The following is an 18,015-nucleotide window of genomic DNA, read 5'->3' as shown; positions in this document are numbered from 1 at the left end:
GCAGAAGAGGGATGAAGCCCTTCGTTGATAGATGCAAGGAAGACGGTGCTCCGATTTGTGTAAATGGCCCTTATAAAATGTTCATTGCCTATCAACTGACGTATTAATTATTGAGAGGGGAGACCCAGCAGGCAGCAAGCAGCACTCAGTTTGACTGAGGATGGGGAAATGTGCCGGCTTGTACCACCGAATGCAGAAAGTGCCTGATCCACAGGATGCTGTCCCGAATGCAAAATCGTTTTGAAGGGGAAATTTCCACATGAAAGGATGACACTGGTAAGTATAAATCCTGTTCCCCTCTCAATCCCACTTTCTCCGACTAAATGTGTGTGCCAAAGGGCTTTTGCCTCAGCTGAGCCTGTGTATCACAGTAACACGCTGTTCAAAATTTGTATTCTAACTGCTAGAAAAATAAAAGTGAAAAACAGGTTAAAAGCAATCAGAGAGAAATGAACGGCAGCCCCCCGAACAGCCAGCGAGGATTCTAATAAAAAGCAGAAGAAATACGTTCATAATGTAGATGTACACAGTGTTTGCTGGGAGCTAGCAGGCTGCTAGCTGCAAATGTGGTTGTGCTGGCAGAGCCACAGTCAGGTTTCGCTTAAAATCAGATTATAGCTCAGTGTATTGGGAGCTAAGTTGTGCGTTACAGGAACCTCCTAGGATTTTACGCCTAAATAGGAAAAACTCATGACACCAGCTATTTGCAAGAAATTTCGCCAACATGGCAAAGAGTTTAGCTGAATAGAAGTCGAGGTGTATACTGCGTGCGTGTTGGATAAGCAGAGTGTGTTGCCCAAACCAGGAGGTGTTTTGAAAGCTCACTCCCAAAGACAACACCGGGGACGGTGTTTTTTCCAACCTAAAAATTCCTTCCATTGATTTTCTTCCCTTTAAAGAAATCACATGCCCGCCACATTTCAAAGGAAGCCGTCCGTCTTGCCAAAGCTCTTGTTTTTCTGCCGTTGCTTTTCCCTGGGTCTCAGTAGGGGTGCAGCTACACACTTCAAATGTGTATACAGGAGGCCAGCACATTGCTCACCCAGGGGACACGCAAGGGGACAGACTGCCTGCAGGCAGGCAGGCAGGCAGGCAGGTCCTACTGCTAGCAGGGCAACTGCACAATAAGAGATTCAGAAGCACTAATGAAAGCCCTGTTGAAGAAACTGAAGTCCTTTTCAGACCCTGTAAGAAAGCAATCTGTAAGCAGGTGCATAATTACACACCATGGTTCACACATGAACCCCTACCTCACCCCAAAATCTTACTATTTCTTTTTTTCCTTCCTCTCTTTTCTTCCTTCTCTGCACAAATTGTGTTCTTGGCCCTTTGAGTGGATTTACAAGATCTACTTCTGACCTACTTTTCTATTGTTACTCCTGCGGCTCTCACCAAGAAACTTGGCAGAACCAAAAGACTTGGGAGCAAGGCAGCGAAGGCCTCCAAAATGCTGCGTTAGTGAGCAAACCTTCCCCAGCCTCACCCCGTCCCTGCTTCAGTTTCTTTGTCATTCAGGTCAGGAGCAAGCTCTCAAAGGAAGAAGCCTGATCTCCCTCACCAGGCAAAGACTGAATTTAACCAAAACAGCAGCCAGTGGAGGACCCCAGGAGCAGGCAAGGACATTCTGAATTTTTAGGGAGGAAAATAAACTCACTTGTCCAGCTTGGAGTTCTGTCTATGCAAAATTGGCAGGAAGAGACTTACAGCCTTGAGCAGAAACCAGGTTTGGTCTCCTGCCCCTGGAAGCAGATAATGGGACAAAAAATATTAATAAATGCAAAGACACAAATGAACTCAAGGATAGGAAGAAAGGACAACATGGTTAACTCAAATATTGCATTTGTCCAAAGATGATGCAGAGAAAGTGTCAGCAAAAATGAGTAGTTTTTGTTTTCCTTCTGCTCATTTGCTTTTTGCATCTGGCAGAACCTTGTTGCTTGTTACTCTTTTATCTCTCAGCAGTTCTCCATCCCAGCAAGACAGCCCGTACATCCAATGCCCACGTGTGTGCACAGCTCCCCCAGCTCTGACAGGCCTGTACACCAGCACAGGGAGGTGCTCCAACAGCCAGCAGGCAGAATTTGGGGTGTGATTAATGCTTTGCCCTTGCCAAAAAGGTCCCAAAACAATCAAAATGTCCAAAGCCCAATCCACCTCTACCATTCCTAACTAATATGGGGGAAATAAAAGAAAAAAAGAGAGACCAAAAGGAATTTTAACAAGTGATTTCAGTGCTTTTTTTTTTTTTTCCTTTCTTTTTTACAGGGTGTTATAGCAGAAATGGAAATCTTCTGCAACTTACAAAGCAGCAAGACATGGAGCATAACCAACACCAACACTTCTGACACCAGGGAAGCTCCAGCTGCAGGTCTGGAGCTTTACATTATCTCCAGCCTTCACGCACCCCATTACAGCATCAGGGCTCCAGAAGGTGCAACCCCTGGCATGATAGAAAGGAAAGTTTTCAGTTGTCTGGGCAAAGTGGATGTTTCCAGCTTCCCGAGTATTCTTGCTGGGTTACAGCTCTAAGTACTGTTGAGGAAGAGAAGCCCTTTCTTCTGTGCACTACAGCACAGTTTATTTTCTTCAGGCACACAAAGAATATGTGAGAGTGGCCAGAATTACTGCTGTGGAACTACAGTATGTTTTTATCCACAGTACAAGTAGACTCACTGACATCTCTAGCTGCACTTTTTTCCTAAAATATACTGATATGCATCTCGACCCCGACCCAGGAGGAGTACCTCGCAGTGACACAGATATTTTGGCAGAAGGGTCTACTCTAATAATGTAGTTTGGTCTCCTGAGCAGCGCTGGCAACGTCCATTCATTTGTAGCTTTTTTTGGAGAACACCAGCAGAGGAAGCAATTCATTTTGTCTGGGAGGGCAGAATGCCACTGCTCGCCTACTGACGCCCCCAGCCCAGCAGCTCCCTCCCTGGGGCACAGAGGAGCCCCCCAGAAACCAGCGATGGAGTCACCCTGCCACAAGCAAACCTGCTGTCAACAGCTGAAGCTCTTTGTGTAGTTGCTGGTGCCCCGTGTGATCCAATGTGTTCATGGCCAAAGACCATGATCAGCAAGCTCCCCTCAGCTGGCTTCAAATACCTGCAAGCTCCGTGCTTTCCTGTTCTGAAAGGAGCATGCACACACTGAGCTGTTAAACTGCCAGCCTCACTTATTCAAGCTAATACTGTCTCCTTTTTGCCCGTGTGATTTCAGAGCAGTTTGCAGCAAAGCTCACCGCATCTATGCAAACACCCTGCCACAAATTATATCGATGATATATCCTCCAGCTTGCAGATCAGATAAGATCACAGCACATTGTTTAAAGATCTGCCTTTTACACAACCAGAGACCATGCCAAGCAGCAGTACATTATAAAGCAGAGCTTTTGTTTATAAAAGAAAGAAATAATCCCCCACTGGAGTACTTGGTTTTGTACATGGGAAATTACAGAATTAGACCAGCACAGCTGAACAATTGAGGTAATACTCCCAGGGCTGATGTTTTTCTTGAGCAATATACTTTTTCCCTACCCCTTAATCTTTTTTTCACAGTATTTTACTTGACGTAGGGGCAGTTAGGGGTGTAAACACGGTCACTGAGGTTCATCAGTGCTCCCTGAGGTATCGGCTGTCTGCTCTTGTTTGCATGCTCAGGGTTGAGCTAACCAGCAGATCTGGAATCAGGAAGCAATTCTCCTCCAGACCAGCTCATCAGAGACTGCTGCTTTTCGTGTCTCTTCCTCTGCAGCATTGCGCATGGTCTGGAAGCCTGGAAGCATCTGCAGATGTTACCCAGCAAATCTCCTGATAGTTGGAAGGACCTGGAAATGCCCTTGAGCTCTGCAATCCTCCTCCGGTGGCACAACTGTTGTGGCATTTGGTCTTTTAGCACAGATTGCCGTGAAAAGCTTGGAAACATGCAGCGTCCTGGGGTGAGATGATCTATGGCGGACTGGACTGCGTGCCTGCAGCATGCCTCTCTGCCTCCCATAGCGCTGCCATGACTTGGGTGGTGCCCCTCAGGCCTGCAGCTTCAGCTCAGCTGTGTGGCTAACCGCCTGTCGCTGTAGATGTACATGACTACCACTGAGCTACTGGCCCCAGGTTCGTTTACCATGTGAGGAGTGGAAGGGAGTATTTTGGGGTCCAGTTCATCTCAATTTTCATCCTGCAGTTGGTCAAATGAGTTCCACCTGCTGTAATGATCCCAAATCAGGCTTCAGCTTTAACTCCCGGTGACTATGTCAGCAAGGTGCTGGGCTTTGCTTTATTCTTCTGGTTGAGAAGAAGACTCTTAAAATTTGTGTACAAAAAATCCAGCAACTGACTGCTCTGTTTGTCTGCCAGCCTTCCCAAAGACTGAAGCACAGAAATCAAGATTATCCCACTCAATTTTAGACGTTCAGCCAAGCCCGCTAAGGAACCTTGGTCTCCTGTACAGTCAACAGACAAAAAGAGGCTCCTCGTGTTCCTCACACACAGACTTGAGATGTGAGGCTTGCACTTTGCTTACCCCTTGCTGAGAACCACGCACGGCCATCCCACGTCCACACGGGCTGTCCCACTACAGCTGTCCCCTACAACTCCCACGCCTTTCTAGTTGCAATGCCCAAATTCTTGTTGCACTAGGAGAAGAAGCCTTTTTCCTGTCAGCCTACAAAAGCACAGCTGAGTTTTCCGAAAGTATTTTACCCCCTGCCTGCTCACAATGATACAGATAGCTTTCAGGAGAAGTGAGAAGTATTGGGGGGAAGGAATCCTCCTCAGAGAATTTCCAGTGTTAAAGCCTTCATGAAAGATGTCATTATAAAGAAATGAATGAATGCATTTGTCAGCCTCTGGGAGGTTTCAGAGTGGCTTCTATTTTTATCTCTTTTTATCCCTTGAAGGAACTGAGAACTAATATTTGCAATGCCTGACTGAGGATATTAATGTTTTCAAAAAGCTGCCATTCCTTCCAGGGCAGGAAATAGAGTAACCTGTTTGGATTTATTATTTTTTTTTTCACTGGTTTGTCTCTTGAAATCAAATTTCTACAACTGTGTTTCCATTCAGACGTGCCTGCAGGACCACCCAAACCTTCTGTTCCCCTCTATTTATCTGTTAGCGGATCTTAACAAATCTGAATGATGTGTGAGCAGCTAATATACGTCCGAAATACAATCCTTCTTTTCTTTCAGTATTTCTGCAGCACTGTGCTACGTGCTATTGTTTAGCCTGGACTTACAGACAGGCTCATGTAAAACGAGGATATGTGTGTACTGAAGAGAAAAGGCTGAGAACCAACAACCAAATGAAAAGGGGGTTTTCAGAACAGATTAACCTCACGTCTAACTGTCACATGGGTACCAACCTCCTTGGGTGCAATGATCCACCCGCGTGGAGCAGAAATATTGCTGTTTATGGTTAGCAGAGTGGTAGATCATTAGTCCAGTTACTGGCACGTACAAGCACATCTAAGGCTTCTTTAGCAATCCTCACCCGCTCCTGCAAAACCGGGTGAGACTCGTCTACGAGAGCATTGCTGTTGCATTTGATGAAGCAGATGTGCTGGTGCTGAGCACACACTACTACCTTGCCAGAGGCTAGGTCTGTTGTCGGAGCAGCTCTTCTGGCCTCCCTGGCCCCAAACAGCAAATGATCAGGAGCGGAAATTGAGGCTGGAGATCCCATCAAAAGGAGGTGGCAAACAGCTCACCGTGTAAGGTTATATTAAGGACCCTCCCCTTTCAGAGCTGAGGTTTCAGATATGTGATCATTCCTTGCGTTCTGAATTTCAGGACGAGAAACCATTACCAGGCTGGTCGTACACTCACTGTCTCGGGACTGAGTGATGGGAACAGGGTGAGGTACTGCAACCCCGGAGTGCCCTGCCACACAGACGGGGCAGGCTTGCATCTTACAGAACTTTTTCTTCTTGATTATTTCCCCTGCAAAATTAAAATAACCAATTTAAAAGCAAATTTGAATTAGCATATTGAGGACAGTTTATTATTTATGAGATGGAAATCAGGATCCTGGATGACTGAACTCATTAAAGACCATTTGGAATAGTTCCCATCTATTTCTTCCACGGCACCCACACAACAAATAATTCACAGAGTAATTAATGCCATGTCTTCCCAAACAATGCCTGCTTCCGACAGGAACGGTTCAAATAGGAAATGCACGAAACTGCACAGAAATAGCAATAGGCTTAAAATACACACCAGCAAAGCCAGGAAATCACGTGCCAGGGCAATCACGGCTGCTGTAACCGACCTCACTGGGCCACAGACATCCCTGAACCGGCTCAGAAAGCCAGTGGAGTTAGGCAAGGGGCGAGTTCAGCCGCCCAGGGCTGTGCTGGCATGGCCCTAATCTGACCTTGTGTCAGGAGGCTCGAAACAGGCAGCGCTCTGTCTTTCTGCCCACGCAGACTACACAGCATAGCACGGAAGAAACGAGCCTCTTCTCCTCCCCAGCTATGGCCCACAGGCCTATTTGCACAGCAGTGCAATAAAAACTTTCCCAGCGCTGCTGCTATCTGCGAAAAGTTCCTAGCAGCACAGCCACGCTCTGCGAAGGAGCCCAGCCCTGGGATCCCCCAGTCGGAGCCAGCCAAGGAACCGGCAGCAGGACAGCTGTGTCAGCACGAGCTGTGCCTGGGCTAGCCCTCTCCAGAGGTGGGGAGGTAATTAGCTCAGGCAGGCTGCCACGTTTTTGGAGCCTCAGAGCCCTGCATGGCAATGCAGCGAGCTGCGTGGATGTGCCGACCTCCCTGAGCCTCTCCCCGTGGGCCGCAGTGCCCGCTCCTAAAGCATGTGAAGGAGTGGGTCGGGTCCCTCAATAACGAGTTGCTCCCTTCTGTGGAGGGCTGGCAGCCTCACCACGGGGCTGCAGCACTCTGTTTTGGGAGTGAGCAAAGCCATCCACTCGCTGTTGCTCCCCGGGGCAGAGAGCTGCGAGCCTGGCAGGGATGCTGTGTGCTCGGTCCGTCCCAGAAAGCCGTGCCCTTCAGGGGGGACTGAACCACCCAGCATCTTGGAAACACTGTTTGGGTTTTATACGAGGAACCAGGCACAGAGAAATCAGATCTTCCCAAGGAAATCTGTAGCTGCCAGGCAAGCCAGGGATAATGTTCATTAAGAGCCATCTCTCGCACAGCTTCCCACCTCGCTAAACCATGGGATTGCCACCATGTCTCCCTGGAAAACAAGGAGGGCCATGCAAAACACAGGAATACGTGGTTCTTCGTTCTACCACCTCCGCAAGCAGCTCCGTGCCTCCCGTTCACTACGTGTGTAGGAATATTCCTGCCCCCTTCCTGCCAGGCACAGGCACTCGGGTATCGCTCAGCCTCAAGCCCAACCAGCGCAGAGGATCTGGTCCAGCTCTGCAGCTCAGCTGTAACAACATCCTTGGCTCTTTTTCTTTTGCTGTCTCTGAAGGAGAGCTCCCAGCGCAGTCAAATTGATTTTAATTTGATTTTAAAGGGAAAAGAGAAACAGCTCAGAAGTTGAGAATGTGCAGCGAACAAAACAGCTGTACTGTAAACCCTTGCAAAAACATAGTTTACAATGGTAATTATGGCAGATTAAACAATGAGTGTCAGCAGCGTGATGGTACAATGCACACAGTACTAACTGTTTCTTACTCAAATATTTGCAGACACTTCCAATTTTTTATTTTAATGAAATCTCATCTAACTGTTGAATTGACTTTAGAAACCATCGTGAGGCTCACGAGAGCTTTCACTGTCAGGGGCTCTGTCAGATATCTGTACTGCAAGTTGCCCCTAGTGGTTCCCAGCTTAAGCTGGAGGAACACTGCGAATGCAGCTTCTTAGGAGAGGGTGAGTCTGAAAAATCATTGCCTACAAAACATGGCCTGCTGCTAGCCCCGAGAGGGGCTGAGGACCTGTCCTATACAACTACAACGGGAATTGTAAGGACCCCTACACCCAGAAGAAAACTTTTGGTGCAGATTTGCCCTGCATCACAAAAAAATGCGCACGCCTTTTGTCACGATTAAGCAGCCCTCCTTGGATGACCGAGCACCTGGAATCCCTCTGTCATTCGGTGTGTATGTGCGTGGCAGGTACGGGCTGCAACCACGAAGCCAAGCAAAATAAACGGATCCCTTTGTGAACTTTCCAAGAGCTTCCCAGCTGTTGGATGGGGAGCATCGCAATGTAAACAGCGAGGCACTAATTAATGCTGAATGATGGCTTGTGAACCCAGGGGGGATTTCATTAATACCAAGTGACTTCAGGATGTTTTATATTTAATCAATGGAAAGCTGGATGGTAAAACCTCCATGTGCTGAAGGCACCCAGTTATTTAAGGAAATCCACTTTGCCGGGCATTACGCAAGGAATATTCAATGGGCTGAATCCTAAGGTTGACCTTTCACTGTTCTTTTATTTTCAGCAAATGTCTACTGGCTTTAATAAGCACTTTGTTTAAATAAAGGAAGTCCCCGCAGACATGACCCTTATGGATATGTCGCACTGTTGTGTTCCATACACTTGTCTGGGCTCCTGTATTTGTGACATCCTGCTTCCTCTTGGCTCTCTCTCTCCACGTCATTCTGCCTCAGGAATGACTTGCCAGATTTTCCTCCAAGTATCTGCTTGGGCTGAGCTTCCCCAGATCCCAGAAAGAGGACTGCTCGCTACAGAAGGAGAAGCTCTTTTTTGCCACAGCCCCATTAATTGGGAAGAAAATTGGAATCAGAAGGCGAGTTGGTGTGGGTTGCATTTCCAAGCTGGCTGCGAAAGCCACAGATTCACACATGCCTTACAGGCCAGCCATTCCCCACACCCCGACGTAATGAGAAAACAATCCTGTGCGCCTCCCCTGCTGACTCTGCGAAAGAAACGAAGCCGTGAGCCTGAACTCTCACCACTCTGGGAAAGTAAAACGCGAAGGACAGCAATGAAATCTTTGAAGGGATGGGAAACGGGCTGGTGTTTGCCAAATGGAGAAGGGCCACAGGACCGGGCCAATAATGTTTATTTTAACACTTCCCAAAGGCTGTTAAATATGGTCGAGAACAAAAATAAATGCGAGAGCTATCAATCTGAAGTAAGAGCAGTTGGCAAGCATCTTTAGGATAGCAATTTAAGAGGGGAGATGTTTTGGAGCTGTACATCTGAAGGGGCTTTGTACCAGTTTTTCTGACTATCCTACTTGAAGGGCATTTTGTGGACAGGAGAGTACACCCCAAGAACTGGAAACAGGCCCCAGTATCCTTCATTTCAATGAAATTTCGCAACAAACCTGTGCTAAATACCATTAGAGCTGTTCCTAGACTGTGCCATACAACATCAGAACTGGGTCAGCACTAAATTAAGGAGCATGAAGTAGAATTTGGATGCAGGAAATAGCAAAGATCCCTGCAAACGGTGCAAAAGATATGAAAGCAGATACAAACAGCAATTTTGGAATAGATTTAATATTCCCATTTGACTTTATTCCTTTTGGAAACCTTTTCTAGACTCTTCAAGAGAGAAATCGCAAATATTTTTGAAAAAAAGTGCTTTGCTCGTGTATTTTATAACTCTTCATTTTTCATAGTTTTCTAAGTGAAAACTAGGAGTTATCAAAAGCTGCCATTCTTACTCCTGAATTTCTTCCTGTTTATTACCCTTTGACAAGTGGCTGACTCAACAGAGACAACTGAGAAAAGACTGAATAAGTCTTCTCTGGGTGGTATTTTAAGCCGGAGTATTTTAAGAACTGCTGTTACATCGCAGCTGAATATTCCAGCAGACTGTCTGACCCCCTTCTGAATCAGAGTGCCACCAGGCTAAATATTTGCACGAATTCCAAGCATCGCCCTGCAGGTTCTGCACAGAGCAGAACTATTTTATAGCCAGCATCTTATAGCCAGCTCCTTACTCCTGCATTTGATCTGTAAAAAATGCAGTCTTTAGAAACGACATCAGAACAGGTAATGTCATAGCAGATTCAGCATAATCCATACTTTCTCAAGATCTTTTTGCTTTGTTTTGTTTTAAATGGCCAGACTTCTTCATCCACAAACAGATATACAACTGTACAGCGAGATCTCTTTGTGCAGAGAGATAATAAATCTGAAATCTTACTGAAGTTAAGGGCAAAAGGGAGACATTTCAGAGCATTCAAAAGATTTAAACCAAAGTTGCTGAGCTGCTGCTAATGATACCAATTGTCTGGGCTGGAATTTTTTGAGATGAGATGCTAGTGCTTCAAACAAACAGATAAGGTCACTGGAAGACTTCACCGACTCAGCAAAAATTCTCAGTCTTAGAGTCATTTAAAAAAAAAAAAAAAAAACACAAAACAAAACCAAAAAAAAACAGACAAATTGATGTCTGGTCTGAGAGATTGCAGTGAAAAGAAACAGAGCTATTCAAAGAAAGTTTATGGAATGTGACTAAGGTAGATCTTAACAGCTACCTGCAGTCTTTGGGGCACTAGCAGGTAATGAAACTTACCATAACCCTGCCTGTCTGAGGCATGCCTAGCCCCTAAACAGCTCCTCTGTGACATGCAGTCTAAAAATGTGTTATCTCAAGTCTCCTTACAAAGGTGGGTACCAAACACCGGGATTATCGGAAAAATGATTTTTGCCTTTTTTTTCTGAGTCGCGCCTCAGTAACAAAATGTTGTTTTCTGTTTATTTTGAAGAGAAATGTGCTCAGACGACTGAGTTAATAATACACAGCAAAGGGAACAAACTTAAAGTCTACACCCCCTTCTGTTTGAATACTTGTTCTATTACTAACTTGCTGACTGACCTTCCACAGCTTATTCACACCTACAGTTTTCACAAGTATTCCGTAATTTTTATTTATATTGCATGTACAAAATAAAATACAGGAATAAGGCTGATTTTCAGGGACATGCATGAAACTGAAAGTTTCAGTTTCACATGAAACTCTTGGGAGTGCAGAGGCTCAGCAACTTAAAATACAGCCACGGTTCCTACAGAATTTAGCCCCTAATTTCAGTCTCAGTTACCACACAAAGCTGCATCTCTTATCTGCTCAGGCTGAAAGTTTCAAAATAAAGAGTTTAAAAATCATGGACTAAGCTTCATAATCTCAGTGTGCCCATCTGTAAAATGGGCAAAACACCGATGCAGCATCTTCCCTGGGGACCTTAAGAGCAGCTGTTCGACCACTGCTAAATATGTTTGTTGACCTCAGCATATCAGGGGTCTTTTGTCATTCTGCCTTTTCAGAGAATGACAACTAAATTGTCAAGCCCTCCTGGGATGGGAAAAGTCTTGCAGAAAAGGAAACAGAAGGAAAAACAGACAACTGATGACAGGAGATGAACGTGGCATGGGAATGGACTGGCTATTTGTTTCATCTGCTGCAACGTCAGTACAATGAGAATACCCGAACACTAGCAGTGTTGATGGCAGAGGACCTGTAGTCCTTAGACTCACATGCTCAGCATAAAGGCAATGGAGGAAAACAGAATAACTTAATTATTTACTTCTGAAGCCCTGGCCACAATATAGAGGTCCATTCCTTAACTGTCTTCTCAGAACAGCTTATGAAAGGCATCCTTTAAATAATAATGATAAAGGGAATTGGCCAACAATGGAGAGTTCTTTATTCATTTCTCTCTGGTTTCTACTTTCCTGAAAAGAGATTGTGATTTGGCAGAGGAAGGAAATAGAAAAAAAAAAAAAGAAAAAAAAAAAAGGGAATAAAAAGAAGAAAGGGAGAGAGGATCAGTCTTTCTTTCAGGCACACTACAGCTGTGAATGGTGAGGGCATACTACGGCTGTAACTGAACACCATCAGTTTAGGACACTTTATTTATGGGGGGCAGGGAAATGCCGCAGACAAGCAGAAATAAACTTAGTCACTCCCTGCCTCCAGCAGCACTCCTCTGCCGCATGCAAGACCCTGCCCTTCCTAAGGGGCTGAGTTACTTGTGCTTTTGGCAGGGAAAGCACCGTTGGGGCCTTGGCAGCTGCCCCCCTTCACAAGTGCCTAGCAGCATGGGACATGTGGGCCTGACACCTTGGTGAAAAGACACACCCAAAAAAGTCCACAGAAGGGCTACGAAGCGGGTGAAGGGCCTGGAACACAAGTCCTGTGAGGAGCGGCTGAGGGAACTGGGGTTGTTTAGTCTGGAGAAGAGGAGGCTCAGGGGCGAACTTATCGCTCTCTGCAACTGCCTGAAAGGAAGGTGTGAGGAGCTGGGGACCAGCCTCTTCTCACAGATAACTAGTGACAGGACTAGAGGGAATGGGCTCAAGCTGTGCCAGGGGAGGTTCAGGTTGGAAGTGAGCAGACATTTATTCTCAGAAAGAGCAGTCAGGCACTGGGACGGGTTGCCCAGGGAGGTGGTGGCATCACCGTCCCTCTGGGGGGTTTTAAGGAAAGGTTGGACGTGGTGCTTAAGGACATGATTTAGTGGGTGACAGTGGTAGTAGGGGGTGATTGGAGCAGATCATCTTGGAGACGTTTTCCAACTTTAATGATTCTACAATTTTATTCAACCAACAGCCATTTTGGGTCTTTCTTCTTGATAGGGGCTTCTGCTCTGCCCCCAGGAGGGTTTTGAGGAGAACCGTGCCACGGCTGCCCCGCTTGGATGTGGCTCTGGCCACGGCTCCCTCTCACTGAGAAATCCAGGGCACAGTCCCAAACACGGGGGGCTCAGGCCCACCGCCCCGCTGGTCAGACAGACCCCCTCTGCAGACTGCAGTGGCAGCAGCAGGCTTCGAAGCCCAGCTGCCTGCACCCTCCCCAGCCTCATCATGGCCGCGTTGCCTGCCCATCTCCCGGCAACAGGCCCTGTGACCTCAGACCTGGGTATAAAAGCAGGCTGCGGCTGGGCACCGCCGCTAGTGCTGTTGGTCACTGCCGCTAGTGCTGCTGGTGACTGCCTCTAGTGCTGTTGGTCACTGCCTCTAGTGCTGGTAGTCACTGCCGCTAGTGCTGTTGGTCACTGCCGCTAGCGCTGGTGGTCACTGCTGGAGCTCTGCTCAGCGTGACAGCCATCCCAGTGTTGATTTGTGTTCACCAGGAGAGCAGGATGAAGTTCATCCTGGCTCTCCTCCTGGTCACGGCTCTGGCCGTGGCTGTGTTCCAGGCATGTGGCCTTGGCCTCTGCGGCCACCACTGCTGGGAAAGGGTCAGGGTCAGCCGGAGCCTAGGCGCCAAGCACCAGGTCTCCAACTGGCCCTGCAGCCTCGGGCTTTCCAGCTGCCCCAGCCGAATCCGGCTCAGGCTGAACTCCGTGGACCCTTCAGAGGGCCCAAAGCTACGTCCCGTCGGCACCGAGCGCCAGCCCTCCGACCTGCCCTACCCCCTGCTCCACTTCTGGGAATACCTTGCCCTGGGCGGGAGAGTCTGGCTGCTGTGCACTCACTGGGACACCATCTGCTCCCTTGGCGTGGGGCTGCTTGCCCACAGCCTCTGGAGAAGAGTAAAGAGACGGCTCAGACAGGTGAGTGCTGGAGACGCCGCGTGCAGGAAAGGGCCAGCTGTTGTGAGCCCCCACGGCTGCCCGGAGCAGTCCTACGAGGCTGGAAGCTCCGGAGGAAGCCGAGCCCAGCAGGACAATTCGCCACCTCATGAGCCCTCATCCGTGCCCTTCACTGTGCCGCTTCTCTTGGTGCTTCCAGGGCACGGGCCGGCGGGCCTCAGCTTCCTTTTGGACAGACCGCCGGGGAAAGGACGCTCTGGATGATGGCGCCTTGCTCGGACGGACGGAGGCCAACGCTGCCATCATGGTGAGGTGCCTGAAGCACCTCTACCAGCTCCGCCTGCAACAGCTTGGGCTGCCACATAGGAGGAAGAAGGCACAAAACAAGCACGGGAAAAGAACAGCCCTCGTGTGCCCCCTCCGCAAATTCATCTAGAGCGTGCATCCCGTGCACCGGTGACAGGAAAGGGAGCGCGGCGAGTGAGTGCTGCTGGCCATGGGTTTGGGGAGGCTGATGCTCCAGGAGAAGGGGGGAGAGGAGCTCGGAACCCGTGGCTGGGGGTTGCCCCATAGGAGGAGCCCATGACCCAGGGAAAGGGGCGCGTGGCCCGGCCACCACCCACGGCCCTGTAAGATGGCAGTGGCCAGGGAATGCCCACGACCTGTTGGGGTAGCCCTTGGGCTTAGGACCTTCAGGCCCGTGAGAGGGTAGGCATCGCGCTGGGAAAAGGGGCAGGTGGAAGGAAGTGCCTGGCTAGTAATTGTGGCACAGCATTTTCAACCACCTGACAGTTAATTCTCTTCAGATTGACAGCGAGCCGGTGAGGCAGGACACACCTCAGCCCTCCGAAGGCTCTCGCTGCGCTGAAGGCATCTCCCCTGACAACTGGATGCCAACATCGCCCTGAACACCTCCTCCCTGCGTGGGCACCACCGACAATGCCAGCTGTCCCCTGGTGGGCTGCCCACGCCCAGCCAGAACAACAGCCAGCGGGGACTCGCCATTCATCTCATGAGGACCTCTGAGGAGAAGTCTCCTTTTCCATCCTCCCTGAGGTGCCTCTGGGACCGCTGGCATCCCAAAGGACGTGGCTCTGCTTTGTTGCTCCACAGAGGACAGCAGGAGCACGCGTGTGCAGCAGAGCTGGCTGGGAGACTCCGGAAAACTTCTGTTGGTAGCAGACCACTTCTCCCAGCTCAATAAAGATCATCCCTACAGAACCTGCGTCCGTCCTTTTGGTACCAAGGGGCTTGGGGCAGCAGCCACGTGGGAGGCAGTGGGGCAAGTGAGGGCTGCTGTGTGTGGGGTGTAGAGAACACACCTGCAGAGGAATGAGGGAGCCGGGCAGGGAGAGAAGAGCTGTGAGGTGCCGCCCAGGCGCCCATGCCCCAGGAGGAGAGACGACATCCTGGCAGGGTGCCCGTGTCCCACTGAGGTTTCCTGGGGGTGCCCATGGCCCTGGGAGGTGCCAGTGGCTGGTGAGTGCCCAGGACCCCAAGTGTCATGGCCCTGGGGACTAGTTCCATACTAACTCCACTCCTACTTCACAACACTTTACATTTGGAGGCTCTGCATAGGGACCTGGAAAGTTTGGATCAATGGCAGAGGCCAAGGGCGTGAGATTCAACATGGCTGAGGGCCGGGTCCTCTGCTTTGGCCACAACAACCCCATGCAGTGCTACGGGCTTGGGACAGAGTGACTCGAAAGCTGAGCAGAGGACAAGGATCCAGGGGTGTCAGTAGATACTCATCTGAACATGAGCCGGCAGTGAGCCCAGGTAGCCAGAAAGCCATCCAGCATGCCTGGCCTGTATCCGGAACGGTGTAGCCAGCAGGAGCAGGGAGGTGATCGTCCCCCTGTGCTCTGCTCTGGTGAGGCCGCACCTCGAGTGCTCTGTTCAGCTTTGGGCCCCTCACTACAAGAAGGACATCGAGGCCCTGGAGCGTTTCCAGAGAAGGGCTACGAAGCTGGTGAAGGGCCTGGAGCACAAGGCCTGTGAGGAGCGGCTGAGGGAGCTGGGATCGTTTGGTCTGGAGAAGAGGAGGCTCAGGGCAGACCTCATTGCTCTCTTCAACTGCCTGAAAGGAAGGTGTGAGGAGCTGGGGACCAGACTGCTCACAGATAACTAGTGACAGGACTAGAGGGAATGGCCTCAAGTTGTGCCAGGGGAGGTTCAGGTTGGAAGTGAGCAGACATTTATTCTCAGAAAGAGCAGTCAGGCACTGGGACGGGTTGCCCAGGGAGGTGGTGGCATCACCGTCCCTCTGGGGGGTTTTAAGGAAAGGTTGGACGTGGTGCTTAAGGACATGATTTAGTGGGTGACAGTGGTAGTAGGGGGTGATTGGAGCAGATCATCTTGGAGACGTTTTCCAACTTTAATGATTCTACAATTTTATTCAACCAACAGCCATTTTGGGTCTTTCTTCTTGATAGGGGCTTCTGCTCTGCCCCCAGGAGGGTTTTGAGGAGAACCGTGCCACGGCTGCCCCGCTTGGATGTGGCTCTGGCCACGGCTCCCTCTCACTGAGAAATCCAGGGCACAGTCCCAAACACGGGGGGCTCAGGCCCACCGCCCCGCTGGTCAGACAGACCCCCTCTGCAGACTGCAGTGGCAGCAGCAGGCTTCGAAGCCCAGCTGCCCGCATCCTCCCCAGCCTCATCATGGCCGTTGTTGCCTGCCCATCTCCCGGCAACAGGCCCTGTGACCTCAGACCTGGGTATAAAAGCAGGCTGCGGCTGGGCACCGCCGCTAGTGCTGTTGGTCACTGCCGCTAGTGCTGCTGGTGACTGCCTCTAGTGCTGTTGGTCACTGCCTCTAGTGCTGGTAGTCACTGCCGCTAGTGCTGTTGGTCACTGCCGCTAGCGCTGGTGGTCACTGCTGGAGCTCTGCTCAGCGTGACAGCCATCCCAGTGTTGATTTGTGTTCACCAGGAGAGCAGGATGAAGTTCATCCTGGCTCTCCTCCTGGTCACGGCTCTGGCCGTGGCTGTGTTCCAGGCATGTGGCCTTGGCCTCTGCGGCCACCACTGCTGGGAAAGGGTCAGGGTCAGCCGGAGCCTAGGCGCCAAGCACCAGGTCTCCAACTGGCCCTGCAGCCTCGGGCTTTCCAGCTGCCCCAGCCGAATCCGGCTCAGGCTGAACTCCGTGGACCCTTCAGAGGGCCCAAAGCTACGTCCCGTCGGCACCGAGCGCCAGCCCTCCGACCTGCCCTACCCCCTGCTCCACTTCTGGGAATACCTTGCCCTGGGCGGGAGAGTCTGGCTGCTGTGCACTCACTGGGACACCATCTGCTCCCTTGGCGTGGGGCTGCTTGCCCACAGCCTCTGGAGAAGAGTAAAGAGACGGCTCAGACAGGTGAGTGCTGGAGACGCCGCGTGCAGGAAAGGGCCAGCTGTTGTGAGCCCCCACGGCTGCCCGGAGCAGTCCTACGAGGCTGGAAGCTCCGGAGGAAGCCGAGCCCAGCAGGACAATTCGCCACCTCATGAGCCCTCATCCCTGCCCTTCACTGTGCCGCTTCTCTTGGTGCTTCCAGGGCACGGGCCGGCGGGCCTCAGCTTCCTTTTGGACAGACCGCCGGGGAAAGGACGCTCTGGATGATGGCGCCTTGCTCGGACGGACGGAGGCCAACGCTGCCATCATGGTGAGGTGCCTGAAGCACCTCTACCAGCTCCGCCTGCAACAGCTTGGGCTGCCACATCGGAGGAAGAAGGCACAAAACAAGCACGGGAAAAGAACAGCCCTCGTGTGCCCCCTCCGCAAATTCATCTAGAGCGTGCATCCCGTGCACCGGTGACAGGAAAGGGAGCGCGGCGAGTGAGTGCTGCTGGCCATGGGTTTGGGGAGGCTGATGCTCCAGGAGAAGGGGGGAGAGGAGCTCGGAACCCGTGGCTGGGGGTTGCCCCATAGGAGGAGCCCATGACCCAGGGAAAGGGGCGCGTGGCCCGGCCACCACCCACGGCCCTGTAAGATGGCAGTGGCCAGGGAATGCCCACGACCTGTTGGGGTAGCCCTTGGGCTTAGGACCTTCAGGCCCGTGAGAGGGTAGGCATCGCACTGGGAAAAGGGGCAGGTGGAAGGAAGTGCCTGGCTAGTAATTGTGGCACAGCATTTTCAACCACCTGACAGTTAATTCTCTTCAGATTGACAGCGAGCCGGTGAGGCAGGACACACCTCAGCCCTCCGAAGGCTCTCGCTGCGCTGAAGGCATCTCCCCTGACAACTGGATGCCAACATCGCCCTGAACACCTCCTCCCTGCGTGGGCACCACCGACAATGCCAGCTGTCCCCTGGTGGGCTGCCCACGCCCAGCCAGAACAACAGCCAGCGGGGACTCGCCATTCATCTCATGAGGACCTCTGAGGAGAAGTCTCCTTTTCCATCCTCCCTGAGGTGCCTCTGGGACCGCTGGCATCCCAAAGGACGTGGCTCTGCTTTGTTGCTCCACAGAGGACAGCAGGAGCACGCGTGTGCAGCAGAGCTGGCTGGGAGACTCCGGAAAACTTCTGTTGGTAGCAGACCACTTCTCCCAGCTCAATAAAGATCATCCCTACAGAACCTGCGTCCGTCCTTTTGGTACCAAGGGGC

At 50.7% G+C, this 18,015-nt stretch overlaps 1 long non-coding RNA gene across 1 annotated transcript; it reads left to right on the top strand.

Annotated features, from left to right (window-relative positions):
* The first annotated feature begins 16,059 nt into the window (after positions 1-16,059).
* On the top strand, positions 16,060-17,965 carry LOC140002154 (uncharacterized). Its single transcript, XR_011808272.1, has 3 exons — positions 16,060-16,785; positions 16,964-17,244; positions 17,571-17,965. It is a non-coding gene; the product is annotated as an uncharacterized lncRNA (long non-coding RNA).
* The last annotated feature ends 50 nt before the right edge of the window (positions 17,966-18,015 follow it).

The sequence above is a fragment of the Anas platyrhynchos genome, chromosome 3, assembly GCF_047663525.1.
Source record: "Anas platyrhynchos isolate ZD024472 breed Pekin duck chromosome 3, IASCAAS_PekinDuck_T2T, whole genome shotgun sequence".
NCBI lineage: Eukaryota > Metazoa > Chordata > Aves > Anseriformes > Anatidae > Anas > Anas platyrhynchos.
The sequence above is the reverse complement of the archived record's forward strand: the minus strand, read 5'-3'. Positions and strand labels throughout refer to the sequence as shown.